General features: G+C 34.7%; 1 long non-coding RNA gene across 2 annotated transcripts in view; it reads right to left on the bottom strand.

Annotated features, from left to right (window-relative positions):
• LOC149545732 (uncharacterized) overlaps positions 1-19,780 on the bottom strand; it is a 52,701-nt gene extending 32,921 nt beyond the window's left edge. For both annotated transcript variants that reach the window (XR_016354285.1, XR_016354286.1), the window contains exons 1-2: positions 19,675-19,780; positions 19,219-19,410 (exon numbers count right to left, since the gene is read on the bottom strand). This is a non-coding gene — a long non-coding RNA (uncharacterized LOC149545732). The remainder of the gene's footprint in view (positions 1-19,218; positions 19,411-19,674) is intronic.
• Positions 19,781-25,862: the final 6,082 nt, after the last annotated feature.

Here is a 25,862-nt window from a genome sequence, read left to right on the forward strand (position 1 = left end):
TCTAGTTGTAATCTGCGTCAACACATCAATATTATCAACATTTCCTCTACCACAAGCCATCTTGATAATGGTTCCTGCAATATTATAACCTTTTACAAGTTATACACCAAATCTCATATCTGCCACCCTACAACCAATCTATTAAGGTTCTCCACAATCCAATCCACAAGAAAGAGCTCAATCTTAAAAATAAAAACTACCAAAGCTTGTTCTCTTAGGAGGTGGATTAGTGATAGGTACTCATCAACATGTTAACTGCATAAAGCATGACATGGACAATAGAAAAAACAACTTCATGATCAATAGACTGGTACATAAAAGAAAATAATTTTTTTTGGATGATGAAAGATTTTTGAAAGACCCAAAATTCTCCTACATCATTTCCCCTAATTGTATGTGAGAAATCAATAACATAGTGTCCATATTGGTGACCACTAAAGAACTTGATCTTAGATAGGTCCTTCTTCCTCGACCTATGTTAATTTAATCATTTACTAGACTCCATTTTTTGTTTCTCTTTTCCCTTTGGGGAAACATTTTCCTTTTCAACCTCACTTTTTAAACTCTTGATGGCCCCATTCACAAGACTTAGTAAAAACTTATCCTAAGTGAAATTGGTCCATAGTCGATCCCAAATTTCTAAGGTGTCTCATCCACTTACAATTTGAACAAAGATACCCTACTACTTAGTATAACCATTTAGTGATATTCCTACTAGCTCATCATCATAGGGGCTATCTACAACATTTGCTAACTCATCATTGACAATTCTAAGCCTAGTGAAGTAACTTGTGACATCTTATCCCTAGTTCATCCAAGTATTCTAAAACTTTTATCTTGGAATCATTTTCTTGTTGGTGGTGGAATTCTGGTACAAATTCAAAATGGCAGCCCACATTTTATTCATTTTATCTAGCTTCAAGATATGTCAGATAATATGATCCTTCACACCATCAAGGATTATCTTCTTTGCATTTTCATTGTCCTTATTGTATGTTGTGAGTTGTGTTGAATATGTAAATACAACTACAACACTAGTAAAATAGTCTTTGATACCATTCTCTTCCATTAGTAAAGAAAGTATGGCCTTCTAGACACCAAAATTTGAGGCTCCATCCAATCATTCTAGATTTCTCAAACCAAGTGAAGCCATCTCAAGGAATTAAATCAACAATAAATCTAATGTGATCAACCTAGATTTTATAAACCCTTAATTTTATTTCATAGGGAAAAAAATTTCTTCCCTCAACACTACTTTGATCCCATGTGAAAATTACTATTAAAAATCACCAATTATTAATTTTCTATCTTAAATAATTTTTATACTACTAAACATTAATTCACAGCTAATATTAAAAAATAACAGAACTCCAACTTCATAAATAAAATATACAAAAGAAATAAGAAATATGATGAGACAATATTTTCGGACAAATTGTCCCTAACAGAACCTCTTTAGGAAAAACCATTTCTACAGATGATGAACTATATTAGAATTCGCCAAATCATGAGTGCATAAATCACTTGCCTCTTATTGGCATAGCTCCAACAATCTCTCAATTTCTCTAGTTGATATTTTGCTACTAATATCTTGGATGCTATCATTGCACCCTTCCTAAGACTGTAAGACTATTTTCTATCATTGTAAATTTATTTGCTAACATTTTAAATGCTTCTCCAAAAGTTGTGTTCTCAAAATGCCTCCTAATTTGGTTTTATACTACTCTTGCTCGAAAGCCAATGACTGAGATTGATTCTCAATCAATGGTTGAGATTAAAACAACTCGACAACCAATAGTGAAATTAGTTTCTAGTTTCTTGTAAAAGTGGTCAATTATTTAACAAATAATTGTCCCTACTCTAACAAATGAGTTCTGGAAGAAGAAGTCAGAGATTTGGGAAATTCTGGAATAGTGAAATTTCATGGGTTTTATGGAGAAGCCTAAAGGTACCAGCCCTTCTATTACCTGCCAATTTATTAAGACCTAAAAGTATGTGAGTATTTTTGTGGGTGACCAAAGAATGGAGGTTATAGAGGAAATCATTGCAAAAACTACAGGCCTTGATATAGAGGGAATCATTTTTTACAACAATAGGAAGCTTTCCGATCTAGTAGTAGAAGAATTTTCAGATACGGCTAAAGAGTGTAATAAGTTGGTTAAAATTGTTAATTCTTAGTTTAGCCCATGTTCCATATCTTGTCCTTGGAGGTTTTTCATGTCCTTAGTAATTTCATACTTAACTTTGTATGGCCACTTTACTAAGATATTTGGGTACCATTTTAGGCGTCGAGTTAGGCTTAATCTTCCCTTCTACCTTAGGAAATTATTGGGTAATACAATTTTAGAAATTTAGAATGATCATGAGGGGGACCATTCTTGTTATGAAGGCTTAATGGTTATGTTTATGAACCTCCTCAAATCAAAAAAATGGACAAATGCCATTATAGTAAGAAAAATCTTGAGTGTGAGACAGAGGGGAGTGAACAAGATGAGGGCTTTGATGAGGATATAGAGGATGAGGTTGTGGAGATTGAGGTTAAGAAGAGGAAAAAACTTGATCCTAAGAGTTCTATGAAGAAAATGAAGATTAAGGAGGTTGAATCTGAGATGGATATAGATTCTAAAGAGGAGTTGGAAGAGGGAGATGGGAAAAGTGACATCACTAGTATGGGTACTAGAAACAAGGGGAATTATATGACAGGGTCTCAACCATACCTTATGATGATGAACCTTTGATTAACAGGATGAATTGAAAAGGGAAGAATGCACTTTCTCAAGGGAAGGTCAATGTTGAAGGACCTGAGGAAACTAATTATGAAAGAGATAATCTGGGTGGGGATGAGGATTACCTAATTCATAACAATAATAGTGATAAAAAGGAGTTTTTGAAAGGGATTTTTGGTAATCTAGGACTAATTATGAAGGACATTAGTAGTTTGATGCAACAATTGTACTAGGACACTTTGAGAGAGTTTGATTAGCTCAATAAAACTACTAGAGGGGAGAGATCTCTAGGACATCATATTACTATAATTTCTGAGGTGATTAGTAATGCTCAAGGGGTTAAAAAATTTATGAAAGGTGTTCCACCCTTGGAAGCCAAGAACAGAGGTTTGGATCATCTAAATAAATATTTTTAGAAAAGGTTGGATGGTTTGGATAACATATTGGCTAATACAGAGATGAAAGTTAAGAAATTGGCTAATTGGAATTGTTTGATTTTTAGGACTGTGGTAGAAAACATTAATACTCTTTTGAAAAAATTTGATCAAGGGAAAGGTCAAGACTCCAAGGATATTAAAGAAATGGATTATCTAAAGGCCTCTGTAGATAAAATAAACATCCTTGTAGACTAGGCATCAGATTTACTAAAGACCCTATAGCTAGTTTTGTGTTGTATTTTTTCTTTCCTTTTGCTATCTTTTCCTGCTGGTTGTTTTATGGCAACATATTTTAGCTAGTTCTATTCTTAGGTGTTGATGCACACTTCTTATGGTTTTTTCAGCTTTTTTAATTTTGTTCCATTGTAAAACATTTCAGGTTCTTTAAAACCTATTTTTACTTAATTAAAATAAATGAGTTAGTAAAACAATTATTTACTAAACAATTACATGTGCACAAACAGTTGTACAAGCTGAAAAAATAACAATATAGATCTCAAAAAAAAGTGTAGTCATACCTTGAAGTTTCCTTCGTATCTTATTTTATTGGAGTTCCTAAGTATGTGAGCCTTTAGTTTCTAAATCACACTCATACTATGTGTATTGGTGAAATAGAAAGGTTCTTAAAGAGCCTATTTGGGATCAAGCAAGTCTTGATGCATGTAAGGATGTAACATTGAAAAGGGATCATACAAAAAATCCTTACCTCATGAACAAGTATTGTTGTTAACAAGCATATTCAATTCCTCATGAACAACTATTTCCCAAAATGAGCAAAGCAAATGTATTAGATATTGTAGGAATTTAAAGTTAAATAAAATCATCTAAGCATTAAAATATTATGATTAATAAAATTATTTTGAGGATGATATCTACATGCATTAGCAATACACAAATTAGCAAGTATTGAAAATACTATTAATATTTATGTCTCATAACGACGTCTAAAGAAAGTAAAATATATTAATTAACTTGGATTTCATAGTAGAGATATCTATTGATAATACTATAATATGTCTCATAATGACGTCTAAAGAAAGGTAATTATATTAATTAACTTGGGTTCTATAAAATTCATTGCTGAATTAGTAAAATAACGCATAATATTGAAATTAGTGTAGAAATAATGGTTAAATATGATTAATATAACAGTATAATAGTCATGGGATAGAAATAGTAATGTCAAATTCAACATTAATTTTCTAAAATTTTAGAATTTTTTTGTAGAAATGATGATGAATTTCATGTTTCTTGCATTCAACAAGACTTATCTCTAACGACCTTTCAACTTCACAAGTAGACCAAGCACCCATTAGTATTATCATTAAGATTCTTTTAAGTCAATAAATAGAGAAGTCTCCATAGCTACAAGAATAGATAAAATTTATTTTTATTTAACAATAGTATTAATAGTTTTTGTCCTATGTTAACTATTAAAAATAAGTAATATAGAGGGTAGCCTAGAAATCAAGACTAGTCATATTAGAGACTTGTATTAAAAAAATAAAAATTTATTATATATACTCTTGTTTATATATATATGTTGATGGAGATTTATCTTGTTCGCCTAGCCTCTTTGGTTAAGAACCGAGGAGTGGGTCTTGCACTCAACAAGACTTGATCCCTGGTGAGCTCTTTGTGAGCCTTTCAACTTCACCAGTAGACCAAGGGCCCTTTGACATTATTTATATTTTGATTCAAAAAGGATTTAGAAAAGATATATGTCTACACACATTTGATTGACTATAATGTTTATATAATAAATATTATTACAAAATAATGAGTTTGGTGTGTCCATATATATAGAATGGTTATCATTAGTGACATTAAGAATTAAGAATGAAAGTCAATTGTATTAAGTTGTTAAGGAAATGTTCAAATGATAAGAACTATTAACTATCAAGCTCATTAATCACTGTTTAAAATATTATTATTATTATTTTCTTAATAGATAATTACAATATTATTATTACACTACTATGATAATACCATCACAAATAATGGTAAATGTGATTGTATACCATAGAAATATTTATTTATTTTCATATCTTCTACCTTCCTAACATTTAGTTCTTTGTCCTAGATCTATCTCCTTGCATTTGTAATCACGTCATAGGAAGAATAAGCCTAAATTCTAGCTTTATTGTATTACTAGTTCCGCCTGTTTATAGGTAGAGACTATAGTTTTTGATCATCTAATTCCTATTAGTCATTGCTTTAGACAATGTGAAATTGGAAAAATAAGCCATTTAGCCTAAGGTTGTGAGGATATTTTTTATTAAAATGAATTTTTAAAATTTAATTTCTCTTTTCCAATTGGTGTTGATGGTTTTTCCTAGTAGTATTTTATATTTTCTGGCTTAAAATTAGCATGAAAAAAAGGATTGTAGAGAGTGACATTTGTCTATTTCAGAGTTCAAGTGGCACCATGCATGTTGAACAAATATTTTGTATGGTTCCACATAGCTAGCATCTCCCATCTCATGAAAGAGTCGGGCATAAATCTGATAGGAGACTACTAAATGGATTTCAAAATATTGTGGCAATATGATGGCACTATCACACGACATGTCATTAATGGACAGATTTCATCACCAACAAGGAGAACAATAACAGATTGGGGGATGCTAATCACCAGGCCATTGATTTTCAATAAGATTTATTTCCTTCCAATATTGTAATTTTTTAATTGAGTTGTATATTGGAGCAACCTTAGGCTTATGTTTTAATATAAAATTAACATGTGCACTATTGGTATGTGTAGGATCTTGGTGTGTCAAAAAGTGGGAATTTGAAAAATATGTAGTTTTGAAATGCACGAAAGCATTTCAAAATATATTCCAATTTTTTCCCACCCACCCTAATACTAAATGAAAATAATTAATGTCTTTATAATTTCTCCTATATCTTTTGATACCAACCTTGTAGGTGAACTTTAAAAACATCCTTGAAATGTGTTTTTGGCCTGTTTTTATATGATTTTTACTTCAAACATGTACCTGACAACTTTTTTATTGCCAAGATTTGATGAGATGAAAAGGTTTTCTTAAGACTGTTCTCATCTTTACATAAATGTAAGGTTTATCAAATTATTAGTTTAGTAATTAATTATTACTTATTTATTAATGGATTTATGTATAAAGTGTTGACTAACACACTAAAAAAATAACTATAACTTTCAAATGGTACAACATTTTTGAAATTCAAAAGATGTATCACATTATATGTTTCTTCCACTATAAGGAAAAAAAAGGAAAAATTAGATTTTGCAAAGTTTTGAATTAGTTAAGGTGGTCAGACAAGAGACTTTTTTAATTCCAAAAATACTAAAGTCAAAAATTAATTATTAATTATTTACTTAGAATTAAAAATCCAAAAAAATGTATCACATCTAGGCGTGAATCTACTACTTATATCTAGAATATTATTAAAAATTATTATCATTTGATTTTGATTAAGATGGTTAAACAGATGTCTACTTCTTATTTTTGTTCTAAATTTTTTGTAATATTGCATTAAAAATAATAAAAATTGACCAATCAATTTTTATTTATTTATAGATAAGTCCTAGAAGTTTAGAAACTAGATTCAATTTCCTAGAGATTCTTTTCTCTCAACTTTTTGATATAAAGTTAATGACAAGTAGAAAATTGCACATTAAGTTGACATAACCCTGATTTTCTAATTTTTTATTGCCACTTAAGAGTATAGTTTAGTTGAGCATGATCCTGCACATACTCCTATTGTAATTTTCTAGCCATTTCCAACCAAAACATTATGTCTCTATCCAGGCCAATAGAAATATGAAGTTGCAATTATAGATGAGTCTGTTCATTTTCAATCTAGAAGCCATTTTCCATGTGTAATTGTAGCTAATAGGTTGGGATAGTTTGTCTTTGAGTTTGTAAGATTTAAGATCTATTATTTGTTGGTTAAACAAGCCAAAGAATAGAGTTTGTTGTTGAAGGTGTCTATATCATAGATAAATCCTTTTATTTTAAAAGGAAGGTGTTGAGTGTGAGCTCATTTTAGCATATTTCAAATTGATTATCTATGTTCCTAAGGTTAGAAATTTAGAGGTGCTGAAATGGAATGTGCAATAGGACTTGGTGCACTGCAAGTGGGAAATGCTGGGAATGGTAGTGATATTCATCCTAGGATTTTTGATAGAGTTGGGGCTTCTTTCTGGTACACTATAGAAAAGAAGGAGTACTTCACTAACAAGACCATTCTCTACATGGTGGAAATGATGTTGCTTGGATGGGTAGAGGGGTAGTGATGGGAAAACATAATTGAGCCTAGATCTATCTACACTAACCCTATGTTCCCCAACAACAACCTCACTGGCACCAATGTGGGATATCTTAGAGGTCTCTAGTTGGAAAGCCCTAGGCTAGGCCCTAGGCTCCTCTAGAATTGAGGACCAAGGAGATCAAGAATGGTCACTTAGCTATGTTGGCCATCACAGGAGCCTGGTTCCAAGATAAATTCTCATTTTTTTCTATAAGGAGTGATTGAGGATTCAATCATCAATGACTTTTGCAACTTTGACTGAAATTGCATAATATATTACTCCCATTATTCCTTAAAAGCTTTTTTAATGTATTTAAAAGCTCATCATAAGCTTCCTTTCCACCTATCTCATGTGGATTTGTTCTTCTTTGTAATGGATCAAATATATAGAACATTTAAACCTAACTAATTGCTTGAAAAAAAATTTAATAACAAGGATACATTAAACTAGAATATCAATGTTATAAACAAACAACAAAACTAAGAATTTGCATTCCAACATTAAACAAAATTATTGATGTACTTTTATAACTCGATATAAAAGGAGTTGACGTAGTTTTGAGATTTTGTTTTGCAAATATGATAGCATACTATCAAAGTACAGAGTAGTTCTATTTTTTGGAATTTTTTAGAGAAAGGTTAGGTTTAATAATTCAGCTTAATATTATAATATCAAATAGTAGGGAGGGCATATTGACTTTTTTGCCATAATTGCATTATGGTCTATTTTGTTTGAATGGAGGCTTTCTCAATTTTATTAATCTTTTAATGTAGTTATTTTCTTATTTAATCAATTTTGTTCTCTTTAAAATTAATTTCAATCTATTCCAATTCTTATATTAAAATTTATTATCATATTTATTATTTTCCTTGAATTTTTTGCTGTTTGTTTATAATATTTTTTTTGAAAATATAAGTTTTTATGAAGTTTAAGTATTCATCTAAAATTTTATTCAATATATTGTAACGTAGTTTTTCACTACATATTTTACTTAAAAACATTGTAAAAATCCAAAACCAAATGTTTTCCAAGATCCAAATTACTTATAAAATACCTTAAATTGAATCTTGTGTCACTATAACTATAATCAGACCAAGTTGTAGAGGCAAACATAATATAACTATGATTTTATTAATATATAAATTTGTTTCTATAAATTCAATAAAATCTATTTTGTATTTCAATTTTTTTATGAATATGAATTTTACATTACATTTTTATTTTTTGAATGTAATCTAAATAAAAAGTATAGCAAGAAATTTTTGGAAAAGTATACTCACACTTGCATTCATCTATTTATAGTTATATTGACTATATTTTGATATTACACTTTAAGGTCTCTCTTAAAATCTTTATGTTTTTTTTTTTTAAATTATGTAAATTATTAGTTATAGAAATAGTGAAGGGTTGAAAGAATTGGATATTACATTGCTAATAACAGGTCAATGTTTTTTAATAATATTTCTATTTTAACCAAGTTATTAGACTAATAACTGATTTAATATGGATGCATAACTTAGGCTATTTGTCCCTAAATTGCACTAAATACTAACTTTGTAAATATTTTGAAACATTACAATCATGAGTTTTGATTTTGTCTTCTTCAAATAATTCCTAGAATTGTCCATGTTTCTCTTATCTTTCTGCAGGCAGAAATTTTAATTGAGTAAGATGACATCCACTTTAGAAATTTTTTGAATGCTTCAATTGGCGTATTTGGAAAAAAGAAGGGTAAAAATTTATTATGACAGAAAGGAATACAACAAGGGGAGCTCAACAAGGAGCTCGATCCTGAGCAACAAGATCATCAAATTCTTGCACCATCTCAAAGGACAGTTGCCTCCTATCCCTAATATTCCAACCCGGATCATGACTAGATGCCCATTTGGCTAAACAATCAGTAGTTCTATTCCATTCACGAGGAATATATGTGAACCTAATGAACTAAAAAGAGGAAGAGAAGAAAAGAATCTGCTTAACAACAGTGGCCAGCTACCAACTAACCTCCTCAAGCTCTTGCGAAGACCACCTGGGAATCAGACTCACAGATAATCTTACTCCATCCTCGCAAGCAACATTGTTCCACATCATATAAAATAGCCTGAGCTTCCATGAGATTGTTAGTATAATCACCCTTATGAACTGAGAAGAAAAATTTAACATCCCCAGAACTACAACAAGCCACTCCACCAATACCAGCCAGACCAGGATTCCCACGGGAAGAACCATCAGTGTTAATTTTTAGAACTCCACAGGGAGGAGGAGTCCAGTACCCATCTCGGTTAACCCGACCCTTCCTCTAATGGTGAAGTTGCTTGGACATAGAAGGAAACCTATGAGCTACAGCCCCATCCTGCAGATGAAAATTGAGGCGATTATAGATAGCAAGATCAACTGGATCCATACCCCCATCAAGCTCACACTTCACAAGAATAGTTTCTTGAAGAGAATGTGATATTTTCCACCAAAGATGAAAAACACCAAGCCGAACATCTTGGAATATGCGACGATTCCTCTCCAACCAGATATGCCAAAGCATGAAAGATGGGCCAGCAACCCAAGCAGCATGGAGAAAAGAAGACTTGGAGGGAGCAGTACCCAATCGAGCCCAGAACTCAGGCTAAGAGGAAGCATGCTGACAAGAGCAACCCCAAGCGCTCCACCAAAGGTGCCATATCTGAGTAGAATAGGAGCAATGGAAGAACAGATGGGAGACAAACTGCTCTCCATTACCACACAAAACACAATAAGAGGGGCCCTGAAATCCACGTTTACAAAGATTATCCCAGGTAAGACAACGGTTGTGAGCCACTAGCCACATGAAAAAATTGCACTTGGACCAAGAAACTTTATTCCAAACTTGCTTCCACCAAGGGACCTCAGCATCCCCAAATAATTGTCTAGTTATCTCCTGATACCCAGCAAAGACATGATATTTACCAGACAAGGTATCGCCCCAAGCCAGAACATTTGGACCAAGCAAAGAAGAACACTCTCTAGAGGCCAGAATTTGAGAAAGCTCCTGACGATCCATGTCTGTACCTCTAGGAGGCCAATCAGAAGAATGCTTCCATCTGTAACCAACAACAGGTCCCAATTGATAAGGAGTCTTGTAATGAGCCACTTTATCCCATCCAGTGGCAAGAAAAGAGTCACAAAGAGGCTGAAGATGAGGGTATATGGATAAAATGGAAGGGAATCCATCCCAAGCATCATACCAAAACAAAGCCTGAGAACCTCCTTTACATATCCAAAATAGACCCCTCTTTACCAACATCGCACCTGTCTTCAAAGTATGCCAAACCATTGAGCCACCAATCCCCCATGTCGATATAATTGGTTTATTGTGGTCAGTTCTTGGAAATACATTTTTTTATTAGTCGTAATTTGATCAAAGTGTAATATAATCTCCTCCAAAAATTAATACCATCACAATTCTCAGGATCCTACAACTTCTATCTCTATATTGAAAGCTAATTCTCATAAAATAGAAAAGGGCATCTTTACTTAGAATTAATTGAAAAATCTTCACGAAAATCTACAAACTAGATCATGTTAATTTTTTTCTATTCTAAAGCTTCTTAAGGTGGGACTCTAGCTCTATAGCACTCTTATTTTCTTATTATTTGATCTCTGATTGATGAATTAAAATTAATTTCAATATTCATTATTTCATCTTGAATATTGAGGGCATGATAAATTTCATATCATAATGGAGACTCATGAGCAAAGTTAGTTTGGTTGCACTTAGAAATTGAAAATATGAATGCATATTGGGAATAGGAATCATTATTTCCATAACATCTATTTTTCGGAATGGATACAAGTTCAATTTAAAGATAGAATGGGAATATGTATTCCTATTCCCTATTCCAATTGATTCACTAAGGGCCCATTTGGTTGTTGGAATAGGAATGGAAAAGTTGGAATACGTTTTCCATTTTCTATTTGGTTTGTCACTTAGAATAGGGAACAGGAATACATATTCCCATTTTGCCTCTAAAATGAGCTTATACCCATTCCAAAAAATACCTGTTATTGGAATAGCCATTCCTATTCCCAATAGTACATGCCTATTCTCCATTCCTATGCCCATGACCAAACGGGCCCTAAACAGATGAGATATCCCCGACAGGATTATTGCTTACTCCAGCACCAAAAATACTAAAACTTCAAAGGTTTGACATTTCGTCAAACAGTTGGCAACCAAAGTTGTAGATTTTATACCCAAATCTGCCTAATTGATGCCGTAGCTCTATGGTTCATACCCCCTTTTAAGTCTATCGAATGGTGAAACCCTTATAATTAATCCCTTACCAGACAATCTAATTAATGGATAGCAGTGATTTAAAACATGTACTGAATTGTATTGACCAGGTAGATATAATCATGGCACTTCTTAACAAGACAATGAATTAGAAAGCACAACTACCTCTGCCCACCGAAGCTTAATCTCCACACACTTTCATAAAATATTTTAAGAAATATTCATACATTATCTGGCCAGAACTCCCAGAAGAATGCTACCTCAAATGCCTGGTCTTGCCGCCGTTTCTCTTCAGCTTCCAGCTTCCTTAACCTTTTGGAACCGACACTCATTTCTTTGAAACTTCCTTTGGGTCGCAATTGACTGTTTTCTTTGGGAACAGAATAATGGTTCTATTCTGAAAACCGCCGACCTCCAAGGTTCATAATTCGTAGCCTTAATACGGGATTGAAACTGGTCCAGACTGGATCGAATGGAGATTAGATTCGTTCTTGTTTGTTCAGAGGGAATCGCTTCAATATTAATTGCAACCTGTTTCAAACCCGTGTCATTGTACTCTGCAATTATTTAGTGATCTCTCCAAACTCCACGCAATTGCCAGTGCTGTTTACGGATGCTGAAGGAAGTCGCTTGTATTGAAAGATGTTTCTTCTGCCCGTTTCCTTCTCAATCCCGAATGTTGCAGGTGGACGGATTTGAATTTATTCTATCCGCTCCCTCTCTATATTCCGCCTTCTATCATTTGTGCCTGATGCTGGCTGCAGGTGATATTTTGTTGCAAGGGTTCAATGTGGACACCTGTCTATCTTCGGCCCTGTATGAATTGCTCCGTGGTCCTGTTGTGACTCAATGAACCAACCCCATAGATATTCTGATGCTACCATTTATCGCTGTGTATCCTATAACATGATCTTTGCCATTTCCTTTGGCCCAGACTTTGGCCTTAACAGCGTACGGAAATGCTGGCTGGAAAGCTGGCTTGGAACTCGTTCTTTTGCTCCCGATCTGCTCACACTACAACTTTCTATGAAGAAGTCGCCTTGCTCCTTTTTGCCAACTGATCCGTAAAATAATACTCCAATTTTGCAAATCGCTTAATCTTCAAATCTCAATTCTCAGAATGACCCTCCAAAATTCGGCCTTAGACCACCCGATTCTGCCCCTAATGAAATGACTGAATGTCACCTCCAATCTGCAATAATTCGGATGATATTTCACACCCTCAAAATTGCGTACCAATTGAGAGTTATCGTTCTCAATGGCCAACTGTGACAATTGTGAAAACCCTAGGTTCCACAATGCATCTGTGATTGAATCACAATCTGAAAAATCAAAGAGAGATAATCCAACTGCTTGATTCGAATGGAGCCCCAGGGTGCCTATTTATTCTTTTCTCTCCACCTTCTCCAGAGACTTCTAGAACATTTTTGATCTTATCCCTCAAGTGACTTGATTAAATATTTTCCAAGTCACTTTATTAAATATAAAGTTATCTTTTAATAACTATTTATTTAACTAAAATAATTAATTAGTCATCCTTGGACAACCATTAATTAAATTAATTAAATCGAACTGTCACCTAAAAATTGGGGACATGACAGTCCGCCCTTCCTGAAATTGCTTGTCCCCAAGCAATGGCTGAACCATGAACCAATCAGTCTTCCTGGATCCCAAATGTAAATCTGTGTATCATCCCAATCCGCATCATACTCCTGTGGAGAAATCATCAATACCAGTAGCTGAGAAACTGTACTCAACATCCAAACAACTGACAACTCTGATGAAATCATCTATAAACCAACTGTAGATGTCAGTAGAAGAAACCATTCTGCGGAACCCAAGCCAACTGAAACATCAATTCTATCAAAACTCAAGCTCCTGTCAAAATGACACCTGCACCCAACTGCACTGTAGATATGACAACAGCCATAGGTACCTGAATTACTGCCAGCAAATTCAATCTCTGAAAAACTGCTCCGAGCGTGTCGATGTTGCAGGCCGAGTAACATTCTACTACCAGTTTTATTTTCAAAAGATGGTGCCAATCTATCCCCTAATGGATGGTAAGAAACTGGAGCCAATCTACATCTGCGTGAAATAAAATCTTCTATCTCTGTGTCAAAAGAAAACTGATGAGCGTACCCTACCCTATAATGTCGGTAAGAACCTCCAAACTCTGCTGCTGGCTCATCATCACTGAACTGGGAATCAACAGATGGCTCCTTTTTCTGACTCCGAGTGACTGTAGGCTGGATAGGATCCCGTGCATTTTGCTCAACAAACCCCTCCTCAAGATCCCTGTGAGGTAGAATAGTAGAAAGGACCCTTATAATCTTCTCAACCAATCTGCAAATAACACTAGTATCTTGGATGAGAACACCTTCTGTCACCTTATGCGAGTCTAACTGAACACACACACTATCCAACAAATACTTCATGAACGGTTCAGTGCAGTAAAAATTATATAAGGAAACATTAACATACTCTCCTTTACACCACAATTGGTCCTCTTGTAAGGGTGGCATACTCAGCTGTACCACACTATCAACTATCTGAGAAGAATCAATCTGGAAACTTGACTCTACCGGTATCCCAAACTCATTAAGACCAACTTCTTCCAAACCCTGAACATGTGTGTCAGTCTCAACAATAAGCTCCTCAAAAACAACTGTAGGAGTGTACTTACCGTCATCTACCTCAATAGAAAAATGAACTGGGTCTGGAGCTGGTTTTGACCGCAAATGCTCCAACTCCATAGTCACCTCCTTCAATTGAAACTGCGACTTTTGTAGATCTCGCCGTGTGTCCTCTAACGCCTCAGTAGTCGCTATGAGCTCTTGGGAAAGCTCACTCACCTCCTCTTCACGATCCAAGAGTGCCTCATATGCTGTGCTCCCCCACTCAACCAAGTGATCACGGTCGGCTACCAATCGTAAATAATCCTGCTTCAAAATCTGAACAGCTTCACGCAAGGCATGAATCTCTGCCAAAGAAAAATAACCACCACTGGACTCATCTGTCATAGAAGAACCCCAACCAGTAACAGCCAACAACTGACGAGCAGTATCAAAATGCTCACAAGCGATAGCAATGTCTCGCTCACTAACTTTCAACTGGCTAGTCACACGATGGCTCTGGCTGAACTGTCTCCAACAATCTTCTTCTGGAGCTCTTAAAGGAGTATCCTCAATATTAACATCCATATCTCGTGAATCATCTCCAAGGTCCATATCAATATCCAAATTGTCAAAAATTGTAGTACTGCTGTCAAGCTCTTCTGTACCCAAAGAAACTGTCAAAGAAGCTGTGTCTTCAAAACTGTCCATTTCATCCTCCTGGATGTCATCAAGGCCAAAATGATCCTGGGACTCATCCGTACACACTAGCAAATATGAAAAATCTTCAACACCTTTCAGCAAGAAGGGTCGTCTACATATATGAACCAAGCCCAATACCGGTGTATAAAAACTAATACCAACATCGGATGTTCTGCTGGTACAAGGAAAGACAACACCGTATACTCTGCTAATCAAATCCATGATAGCACTCAGACAATCATTGCTACCATTAAGTGTTAAAGATCTTTAGTTAACTGAATCCCAAATGCTGCTGAAACGTTCTCGAGTCCATATCCGTAAACAAGAAACAGCTGGTAACTCAAGTAAACTCCTTACCTGAGTAATGTGACCAATAACAACTAACTTCACATACCTATCTGCCATTGTCCTTGTATCCTGGATGTGAATGCAAGATGAACTCGTAACATTATCAGCTACCATATATGATCCGTCAAATGTAGAAAGCTGAGTGTTAGACGTACCAGATGAAATTAAACTTAGCTCCATGCCATGCTCATTCTCATGTCTCTCCCAGTCCTGTAATGCCAAAGTTGCTCGAGTGTCCTCAAGCTCGCAAGAAAGCTTGACAACTTCCTCCTCCTTCCTCCTCAAGGCATCTGAATAATCTTTGGTAAGGCTTAGAAGATGATCACGGTCTGATAGAAGATGCAAATAGCTCAACTTCGTCGTTCCCATTCCTTCACCAATTGCATGTAAGTCGCAGCAAGAAGAATTCGCCTGAACTCCCTTATGTCTTCCTTGTAACTGAATCATCTGGATGTGCTCTTCTAACATCTCCTGCATGCTGTCATGATGAGATAAAGAAGCCACAATACTATCTTTGTTTACCTTCAGCTGGCTGGACAAATCATGTGAAGTACTGCCATTCTCATCCTCATGTGACGAAACATCTAACTGAGCCTGGTACTCTTTGTCAGCAAAATCATAAATGCTCGATGTCTGCTCATTTTCACCAGGTATCTCATCACCATGCACAATGACATCTTCATCGTCATCTGAACTCACTTCACTGTAATCATTGCTTGTTGGAACCAAACTACCCTGAGTACATGAGACATCACCCTTGGGAAACCTGTATACAACTGTCTCAACTTGAGTGTCAAGTTGACAATTATTATCTATCAGCGTAATATTCTTCACCACTTCTTCCTGTGACCGAACTGAAGCCTCTGACCGGTTGCACACTTGTTTCTCAAACTCCTCATTAAGGTTCCTAGTAGCATCTCTCATTGTATCAGTCAATGCTTTGTGAGAAGATTTGCCAAAATGAAATCCAGTTGATTTATTCACCTTAGCTGGGACGGACAGCCTGTCAAGCATACGGTGGTGTTTAACCAACAGTTCAGACATGTTATGTTTGATTTTTCTGAGCTCATCCTGAATGCCTGAATAGTCCTCCTTTCCACAATTCTGACTCTGAATACCGCGTCTATTACTTGTCCAAGATTGTGTCCTTGGAGACTTTGTGTTGTACCTGTCCATCTTGGTTGAAGTAGAGTGCTGATCACTCATGTAATTTGGTTCTCACCCCACAGGATGGCAAGAAAACCGCTCTGATACCACTGAGATATCCCCGATAGGATTATTGCTTACTCCAGCACCAAAAATACTAAAACTTCAAAGGTTTGACATTTCGTCAAACAGTTGGCAACCAAAGTTGTAGATTTTATACCCAAATCTGCCTAATTGATGCCGTAGCTCTATGGTTCGTACCCCCTTTTAAGTCTATCGAATGGTGAAACCCTTATAATTAATCCCTTACCAAACAATCTAATTAATGGATAGCAGTGATTTAAAACATGTACTGAATTGTATTGACCAGGTAGATATAATCATGGCACTTCTTAACAAGACAATGAATTAGAAAGCACAACTACCTCTGCCCACCGAAGCTTAATCTCCACACACTTTCATAAAATATTTTAAGAAATATTCATACATTATCTGGCCAGAACTCCCAGAAGAATGCTACCTCAAATGCCTGGTCTTGCCGCCGTTTCTCTTCAGCTTCCAACTTCCTTAACCTTTTGGAACCGACACTCATTTCTTTGAAACTTCCTTTGGGTCGCAATTGACTGTTTTCTTTGGGAACAGAATAATGGTTCTATTCTGAAAACCGCCGACCTCCAAGGTTCATAATTCGTAGCCTTAATACGGGATTGAAACTGGTCCAGACTGGATCGAATGGAGATCAGATTCGTTCTTGTTTGTTCAGAGGGAATCGCTTCAATATTAATTGCAACCTGTTTCAAACCCGTGTCATTGTAATCTGCGATTATTTAGTGATCTCTCCAAACTCCACGCAATTGCCAGTGCTATTTACGGATGCTGAAGGAAGCCGCTTGTATTGAAAGATGTTTCTTATGCCCGTTTCCTTCTCAATCCCGAATGTTGCAGGTGGACGGATTTGAATTTATTCTATCCTCTCCCTCTCTCTATTCCGCCTTCTATCATTTGTGCCTGATGCTGGCTGCAGGTGATATTTTGTTGCAAGGGTTCAATGCAGACGCCTGTCTATCTTCAGCCCTGTATGAATTGCTCCGTGGTCCTGTTGTGACTCAATGAACCAACCCCATAGATATTCCGATGCTACCATTTATCGCTGTGTATCCTATAACATGATCTTTGCCATTTCCTTTGGCCCAGACTTCGGCCTTAACAGCGTACGGAAATGCTGGCTAGAAAGCTGGCTTGGAACTCGTTCTTCTACTCCCGATCTGCTCACACTGCAACTTTCTATGAAGAAGTTGCCTTGCTCCTTTTTGCCAACTGATCCGTAAAATAATACTCCAATTTTGCAAATCTTTTAATCTTGAAATCTCAATTCTCAGAATGACCCTCCAAAATTCGGCCTTAGACCACCCGATTCTACCCCTGATGAAATGACTGAATGTCACCTCCAATCTGCAATAATTCGGATGATATTTCACACCCTCAAAATTGCGTACCAATTGAGAGTTATCGTTCTCAATGGCCAACTGTGACAATTGCGAAAACCCTAGGTTCCACAATGCATCTGTGATTGAATCACAATCTGAAAAATCAAAGAGAGATAATCCAACTGCTTGATTCGAATGGAGCCCCGGGGTGCCTATTTATTCTTTTCTCTCCACCTTCTCCAGAGACTTCTAGAACATTTTTGATCTTATCCCTCAAGTGACTTTATTAAATATTTTCCAAGTCACTTTATTAAATATAAAGTTATCTTTTAATAACTATTTATTTAATTAAAATAATTAATTAGTCATCCTTGGACAACCATTAATTAAATTAATTAAATCGAACTGTCACCTAAAAATTGGGGACATGACAACAGAAAATAGAAACATATTCCTAATTTCCAATTCCTATTCCACCAACCAAACAGTCCCTACCAAACAGTCCCTTATTAGAGTTTAAAGGTATACTAGCATAGCATAGCTCATTTTCAGAGCTGCAAAACATATGAGATCAGGATTTTGGGGTATGGGTCCACTAGAGTGTGACCACACTCTACTCATGCTGGGGAAGAAGTTTGGAAAATAGCAGTGGCTTTGTTGTTTCAAACTTAAACACTGCTGGTTCAGTCCAGAAAAGGGTTACTTAAAATGACAATGGTGTTTCATCTAAACAATTAGATTTCATTGGCCGTTCTAACAAACTAGGGTTCAGACATAATGGAAGTTATCTCTTTCAAGGTTAGATCAGCCTATGTATAGAAGAGTATATTATAACTGTATACAAATATACATCTATACATCTGATACTTTGGAATATAATATAACCATAGCGAAACCAAAAACAAGAGTAACAATTGAATCAGAAAAAGTGAGACTGACAAAACGAGAGCACGACCAAATCTTTATTTAGTTTCTTAAAATAAATAATGCATTGATTTATTAGGCAACAGCTTACAACGTATAAGTCCATACCACCCATCTGAAGACCCAAGCATAAAATCTAAATAAGTATCTATGCTTTAACTTTATATACCATTTCCATACAAAGCAGGGTTTTTCTTGGACGTACGAATTAAAAACTATTCCTTTGCCTAATTTTTTACCACTGTTTGAACGCATCATAAAACAGCACAACAACATGCATTAAAATTAAGCTCTGATATTATTTAAAATCAGCCATGTCTGTTTATAAATACCTCTTCCTTTTTGCCAGAATGCAAATAGCTGTACCAAAGTAGACATCACTTCTTCTTTTGTACTGCTCATCATCTGTTCTGCAACTGTAACATCTTACAACCACTGAAGTAGTCTTCTTATCTCCAGATAACAACATTCAAAGAAACACAAGCAGTTTATGCCATACATATTCTGTCTACAAAGTATATGATCTGAAGAAAAACAAAAGCAAGAAATGTTACAATTGGTCATAAATCATTTATTTCAAATAGGGAATCACTATTTCACAGATGAATTAAAAACTTTAACAGACTCACATGGAAGAGATATCCTTAAAAGACCCCATTACTTACTTAAAAGAAAATACAGCCTTGGATAAATGTGTAACAAAAGAACTATTGCTCTGGTTGATCTTCCTAAGTTCAGCTAAAACAATATACGGCTAAGATATGTTACGTATTGAACAAGTAACATACCCTTCATGTGTGCCGCCATTATTAGGGTTCTCACAACTTCAATGCCTTCAATTGTTTTTGCTCATCCTTCGCAATCCCATAAACATAGCTTTCCCGTGGGAGTAGATTATGCGAGAAATGAATGCACTGAATATTTCAAGAAAATAATAATAAAATGTAACCGACAACGTTTTTCGGGCACCTTGCTCTTCTGACGAAGTTTCCTCTCAATTCTTTCACGTTTTTGCCGCTATTATTACGCGTTTTTGGCGGACAGCTTTGATATTGTTGGAACCGTGTGGAAGAAGGCAAGTATGACAGATTTTATACACGTGGACCCAATGCACTAGATGCATATTTATGTAAGCGATGATTAATATTCTATTGTTATTTTGTTGTACATACTGATTTATTTTTTCAATAAGATATGGAATGTTGTTTTAAATAAGTCCCTTTTTTTTCTTTTATGAATAGTCCTTTTAAATAAGTTTTAATATTAAAAGTCATGTCAAAATTGTCAATCTTAAAGTTTATTTTTTGAGTGTTAGAATTCAAAGATTTCTACTAGAAACTTCATTTTTTAAATTAACAAACTTTAGCATAAATGCATTCATTCATATATGTTTGTGTTAAGTTATTATTATTTCATTGTCTATTATTTTCTTCCAGTCCTTTAGGTTGGCATAGTATTCTTGTTGTTTGGTTATTCTTTGAAATTAAAAATCTAAAAAGGGGATTCTACAATAAAAGAATGAAATCATATATGTGCAATGCTTTTTCATTTAGACACAAAATGAATACATTTTTTTAAAAATATATTTATGATTTAAGTAAATATATAAAAATATGTCTACAATGTGTAAATACTATTTTGTTTTATAATAACAATAAAATCTTGATAAAAGGAATGTGAAAAAGATTCATCTAAAGAAATAGTGATAGAAAGACTATCTATTTAATTTTCCAAAATCACAAAAATTCTAATGATAAATATTAGAAATTTAAGGAAATCAATAAATCTTGAACAAAATTATATCATTTATTGATCTATTCAAATATTATTCTCCAAAAAAGAGGCAATCATATATAAATATAGTGGGGCATAGATATACAAATGTACCATGGAAAAAAGGAACTAGTACAAATAGGTAAATCAATTATCCTTTTCATGGATTACACATTTCAAAGGAGGATGTCACATTAGTTTTAAAAGGAGACTCAAACATTAAGTGGCATTGTTATCCTTCTTAAACTATGTGCTTATGAAAATGGAAATGATTGAATGATGTAATGTGGAAGATAATTAAATAAGTTACTAAACAACTAGAAAAATATGAACAATATAGGATGAAAATGAGAAAATGTGTATAAGAATGGAAACTAGAGCACACATGTGGCCTATGTATGAATTGACTCCGTAGGAATCAAATAGATGAAAACTAGTCCTTGAGGAAATAATTGTCTTTTTTAGGGGATATAAAGAGAATAATCATTCATAATGAATGTATTGTCTTTAAAGGGATTGAATGAAGAAATGTTAATCTTTAAGGAAAACATTATCGTTGTTAAAGGATTTAAGGAAAGGATAAAATTTAGAAATATATACATTGTCTCATTAGTTGTATTTAAGAGATATTACAATGGAAAATGTGTTTGTGTGGAAAATTTCAAACAAGAGTCAAAGTGTATCCCCTTATGTGAAAGTGAATACAACTTACTTAAGAATATCAATAGTTTTAATTGATAAATGTAGCCAAAATAAATGTTTCCACAAAGAGATGGCCCGAAAAAAGTAAATAAAAAGGGAAATGAGAACATGATAATGGAACACAAAGAGATCCATTATTTTAGGGATTGACATGATCACTAAGATGATAATCATCATTGCTTCCTAAAGATAGTAGAATTGGAAAATGAGAACATGTAAGAGTCACCAAGAAGATTTTTTTGGGTTAGCATCATGGAGATGGAAAGGAATAGTTAGCTACCTTTTTTAATCATCCCTAAATAGGTAAAAATAATAATGTGCACTCATGAATAGTGGCACATGAACAAAATAACATGAAACAACATATACAAGAAATATGATACATATAGTGAAATGTCATCATATTTCATTTTCTTTATCACCTTGCACCAAAATATCAATAAGGGTCATCTAAGGAAATCTAAACAAAACATATATCAAGAAATAGGTAATTGGGAAAGCACATTAAAAATATAAAATACAAGGGGTCTACCATAAAAGAGAAGCTAATTCTAATGCCCACCCATAGTTTGCTTTCCAACTATATTTACGAAACTGTTTTATGCATGTATTTCATGCATGTGTTGGTTTCAAGGATATTATATTTATAATTATGATAATATTTCATGAATTGGACTTCATGTATGTCAATAAAGAATTTCTTAGTTGACTATACTTCACATGTTGATTGATGATTATGATTACTAGTGCATTAATGATGCTTTAATGGTTCTTAGTTAGTAAATCTAGTTGTTGTCATGATGAGTTTTTAATATTTACAATCATGATTTGTCCATGTTTGAATATGTGATGATTTCTACTCAAGAACTTGCATGTGTATGGTGTGCATGTTTGTTATACTTTTCTATCTGACATGCTTGATGTGGTTAAGGGAGGGAATCATAGTTACCTACTAGTCGGGATCTACACAATGTACCACTCCTCACCATTGCATGTTTAACTTAGATATATATGCACATATACATGCTCATCTTTATAACAGGTTTTCAAGTATTGAGTATCGACTTCCCTAAATTACCAAGATGAGTGTGCATTATCGTAATAACTCAATGGTAAGAATGAGTGTGAATTTTTTATTCTTCACATAATTGAATGAAATCAAAAGGCATTTTGTCCTTACCTTTTTGAGAATTTGACCCTCCTTGATCAACACAAACATTATTCGCTAAGGGGCTAGGATCATCTCTATGAGGATGAGTAGCAGGCTGATTCTTTAGTCTTTGACCTTGAGTAAGCATTGTATATGAAGTTCTGTCAATGTTCACATAACCTTTTCATTTTGGTTTAGAATTTGACTCATATTCCAAAAATAAATTTCTAGAGTCGCCATTGGAGTACAAGTCAATCTCTAAACAAGGAGTTGCAGTGTTTGATTCATCGGTTGATAGCAACTACATCATATGAGCAGTCTCCAAACAATTCTCACTGTCATGATCCATGATCAAGTGAAAAAAATAGATATTTCCCTTCTTCGATGCCACTTTAAGTTGCAACCTGGGTTGTGAACCTGTGAGTTATGGGAATCTACCATTATTGTTCCTTCTTGGTAAGTTCTAGAAATTTTACTAATAGGAAATATTGAATCTAGGTAACTACTTCTTTATGGCTACCAGCTCATTTGACAATTTTGAATCATTTCCTTAGATGACATGGTGTTACTAGAAATTCCTTTAGTTTGAAGTTCTCATTTCCATTTTCCCACAGAAATCAAATCATCTTCACATTCGATCGCCTTCTTTTGTGCATCGGCTAGATCCATGTGATGTGCCCTTCTCAAGTTGTAATTGATATTTGGGGACATCGCACTTGTGAAGAAGGTTTTTAGATCACCAGTAGTGGACCTAGCAACAACTGGAATTCTACTAACAATCTTATTGAAATTAGTAGCAAAATCTCTCATGCTCATGGTAGGTTTCTTTTTAATAGATCTTAATTATGTTAGCAAGCCATGTTCATCTTCTGCAGTCTTAAATCTTCTCTCAAAGGCTATTCTTAGCATATCCCAATCAATGATTGAACCATCATCTAGGTGATAGAATGAGTCTATTACATTATCCATCAAGGTTTCCACAAATAATCTTACAACAACATCTTCATGTCCAACCCCTAAGTTGTGAGTGGCTGCAAAGAAAGCTTTAATATGTTCATCCATAGTAACTTTCCCATCACCTAAAAATTTAGGGAAATTCTTCCTTGAACTGGCTAGGAGTGGATGATAGGTGGATAGTGCTAATGGTCCTGTTGCTACAACCCATGGAGTAGCCATGATTATTCTAGCAGTATATGATAGGAAATTAATAGTTGGGGGAGCAGTAATTTCATGTAGGGCCAATACTTGACAAGTAGAATGTGAAGCACTAGCATTTTGATTTCTAACAAGGGAAGATGGTCTACTTTGGCTTTTCTTTTCACCTTTCCACTTTGGAATGTCTAAGATGGGAAAACCAAGCTCTGTAAGCTTATCAAAGACATGGTCTTTCCCACCCCGTTCCCTAGTACTTCTGAGGAACTTTGTTTGTTCCAAGATGCTAGATTAGTTTTTATCTTTGAGCTTCTTGTCTTAGTTGTCTTTTTTCTCTTCGCATGTTTCTCCTTTGAACAACTCTTTCTAAAGCTTCAACTCTTCTTTCTTCTTCCTCTAATACTTGGCTAGCATTCGTGTATTTTTTGACATTCCTCCTTTGTCTCCAAACAAATGTGTTAAGGGATGAAATTATGTCTTCTTCGTCATCTTGAAAACCAAGGTTAGGTTGGTGCACTGCAACAATGTTCTCATGAGGTAGTATCATTTTTATTCGTGATATAGGCTTTTTAGTCAAGCGACTATTTGTCTCCCTAGTAGAGTCACCAAAAATCTATTAGTAAACAAATTGGTTCTTTTGATTATGAGTCTTGAATACCCAAGTTTGGTACAATATCTGGCTACAAATGGTTGAAAAGCCACTTATGGAACAATAGGCTTTTCTCTAAATTGATAGGTACAACTCCCTATGATAGATTTTCAATGAATTATGTTTTGTTCCTAAAGCTAATTTTGGGTATGTTCTTGACCCAAGAATAGAAGAGGTAAAACCAAGTCAGACCTAAATTGAATCTAACTTAGGCAAGTAAAGATTTCTAAAGATTTGATTAAGTTTATGAACCCACACATGTTATGAATTCACAGAGCTTAACAAAACCACAACTAAAATTTAACTTAGTTACTATGTACTTTGATGGCTCAAGGAATAGAAATGGAGCAGGGGCCGGTGTTATGTTCATCTCTCCTGCACAAATAAGATACTACTTCTCTTTTACGCTCCAATTCAGTTGTACCAATAATGTGGCCGAGTATGAATCCTTGATCCAAGGTCTCCTACTTGCCCAAAAGAGGGGAATTCAAGCCTTGAAAGTATATGGAGATAGTGATTTGGTACTGAACCAAGTGAGAAATCAGAATATCACAAAAAATGACTTGCTCAAGTCTTACAAACATAGAGTCTGGGATTTGCTTGAGGGTTTCCAAGCATTTAATATCCAGAGCATTCCTAGGAAAGAAAACAAATATGCTAATAGACTTGCAGTAGTGGGTGCATCTTATGATGTGCCAGGGAATCTTGAGGAAGAGAAGAAGCAACAAATAAAGGTGGTAGTAAGGCCTGCTGTTCCTGATAATGATACTCATTGGCAAGTGTTTGAGTCTGATGAGCAGATTGTGAGTTTCTTGCAGAATGAAGCAGAATTTTCAGAAAGAAATCAATCAAGACTACAAGATCAGTATGGTGATCAGATCATTCACCTCAGTTCCAACAAGTTTCCTAAGGGTCTCATTACCTTAGAGAGTGTCTTTAATCCTGATGATTAGACAAGAGGCAAAGGAATAAATCTAGCTGCAGAAAGGGATGATCATGCTCCAGTTACTATTGCTGATGGAAAATCTCTTAACATGGGGAAGGTATGTTCTGAAGCTGAGCAAGAAAATTTAATTCATCTATGTTAAGAATTTAATGATGTGTTTTCTTGGTCATATGATGACTTAAAGGGGTTTGACCCTAGTTTGTTTCAGTATACCATAGATTTAGTTGATAGGGTCAAACCAGTAAGGAAAAAATAGAGGCCAGTGAATCCCAAGATTGAACCCTTAATGAGGAAGGAACTATCCAAGTTGATTGAAGCTAACATAATTTTTCCTATCAAACACTCATCATGGGTGGCTAACCTTGTCCCTGTAAGGAAGAAGAATGGAGAAATCAGATTGTGTGTGGACTTTAGGGATCTTAATCAGGCTTCCCTTAAGGATCACCATCCTCTCCCTTCTATGGAGAAAATTCTGTCCAAGGTCAGTGGGTCAAGGAGGTTCTCTTTTCTTGATGGATTTTCTGGTTATAACCAAGTTTTGGTTAAAGAATCTGACAGATATAAGACAACATTTACTACTAAATGGGGCACCTATTCTTATTGC

Source organism: Cupressus sempervirens, chromosome 7, assembly GCF_028749045.1.
Source record: "Cupressus sempervirens isolate cs-2001-9-10 chromosome 7, ASM2874904v1, whole genome shotgun sequence".
Lineage (NCBI taxonomy): Eukaryota > Viridiplantae > Streptophyta > Pinopsida > Cupressales > Cupressaceae > Cupressus > Cupressus sempervirens.